We start from the raw sequence: 1,976 nt of genomic DNA, 5'->3' as shown, positions 1-1,976 counted from the left end.
AAGACTATAGTACTGTAGTAGGAGGCCACTTGTTCATTCCTGGCTTCCCTGACCTGAAATATTCACACAGAAATTGTATTAATTACAACACCGTTTGGCCTATTAACTTATGCATATTTCTAGTACACTCTTATATTTTAAATTAACCCATTTCTATTTTATTTTATTTTATCGTGAGGCTTTTGGTTTTCCAGCAAGGTCCCAGTGCATCTGTCCCTGTCATCTGCTACATGGCTTCTCAATGACTGTGACTTCTTTCTCCCAGCATTCAGTTTAGTTTTTCCCACTTAGCTCTATTCTGCCTTGCTATAGGGCCAAAGCAGTTTCTTTATTAATCAATAATAATCACAGCATACAGAAGGGAATCACACATCAGAAGACAAGCATTCAAATATACAAACTCATGGGAGAATTCTCAGTCAAACCACCACAATCTGTTCCCTGGCCCCATAGACTTGGAACCATATTATACTTTAAAGTGCACTTAGTCCAACTTCAAAAATCCCTATGATAATTTACAGTCTCAATGCATTTCAAAGACAAGTGTCTCTTTTGAGATTCAAGGAAGTCTCTTAATTGTAATCAGTTTAGAATCAAAAAAGAAATTAAATACTGATAGCATATAATGGCACAGAGAGGACACACTGGAACAAAGAAAGACCAAAATCCAGCAGGGCAAACTTCAAATTCTGTAGTTCAAGAATTTATATAACCCTTTCCTTCTGGTTTTGTGACTGCAACATACTTCTCTGTCTTTGGCTGGTTCCCCTCCTTGTCTATAGCTTAACTTGGCAGGTTTCCCATGACTTTTGCATCTCTAATATTTTGTAATCTATAATACATTCCAGGCTTCACCACCATAGTTTTGAACAATGGATTCTCTGGGCCTCCATTCAGTGACTCCCCTGTCACAAGTCTGGCCTCAGTGGGTCTCCATATCCTTAGGGAATGATTTTACAACCCCTTTACTCCTGCAACCTTTATACCTCTGAAGCCATAAACACATGGCTAATATTTCCACATTTCATTGCATGCTTGGGATGGAGCTGTTCCTATTATTGAATTACATTTGGATAAACTTTGATTTGTTGATACATTTAGGAACAAAGAATACATTAGACCTTTTCATTTTGCAAGTTAGAAGCTTAGTTGTGTGGGTTTTTTTCTTTTTCTTTTTCTTTTTTTGACTGGAGGGCAGCAGTCCTATTCCATTATTTTTCAGACCTCTTGTGTCTTTCAACACAAATATTGCCTCAAATATTACATTTCCCGATGATCTTTTTCTTCTCATGCTGTGTATTTTGTGATTCTTTTTTCTCTTTTTAATTGTAGACCTCCATAAGAATGATCACTAAGAATCATGTGACAGAATCAGAATCAGGCTGTCTTGAAATCTCCTCTGCTATTGAAATTAGTCCAAAACTCTTCAATTTAGCCTTAGGCAGATCCTTATGACAAGGGCAAAAAGCATCCAGAATATCACAAAATGGTGTCTAGCATAGTTGCTGATTTTGTTCCCCACTGAAATCTATTGAACCTGGACTTTGTAGCACATATTTCTCTGAGAACCATTGCCTTCCAAGCTCCTATTATGATGACCTATTCTTCCCTTTTTACAGCATTTAATCACCTTTCTTGTCCAAAATCCCAAAGTCTTTCACCTTTTTCCAACAAATTTCTGTTCTAGTTATTTTTCGATTGCTTTACTAAGACACCATGACCAAGACAATGTAGAAAAGAAAACCTTTACTGGGGAGTATGATTGCAGAGGGTTAGAATCGTGATTTTCATGGCAGGTAGCATGGAAGAAGGAACAGTAGAAGAGAGTTAATGGCCTGATCAAAGGCATGAGTCATGGAGAATTAACTGGCTATGGTGTAGGCTGTAGCAGTATGTTTTTATTATTTTTAAGCCCACAAATAACGACATGGGGACTTACTTCTTTTCTTTTTTTATGACGTCATGATTATTTATTT

At 36.9% G+C, this 1,976-nt stretch overlaps 1 protein-coding gene across 2 annotated transcripts in view; it reads left to right on the top strand.

Moving 5' to 3' along the window:
• Il1rapl1 (interleukin 1 receptor accessory protein like 1) overlaps positions 1 to 1,976 on the top strand; it is a 1,234,859-nt gene that overhangs the window by 34,341 nt on the left and 1,198,542 nt on the right. The gene's annotated exons all lie outside the window — the stretch shown is intronic.

Source organism: Microtus ochrogaster, unplaced genomic scaffold (genome assembly GCF_000317375.1).
Source record: "Microtus ochrogaster isolate Prairie Vole_2 unplaced genomic scaffold, MicOch1.0 UNK36, whole genome shotgun sequence".
NCBI classification, from domain to species: domain Eukaryota; kingdom Metazoa; phylum Chordata; class Mammalia; order Rodentia; family Cricetidae; genus Microtus; species Microtus ochrogaster.
This window is presented reverse-complemented; position numbering and strand designations above follow the sequence as displayed.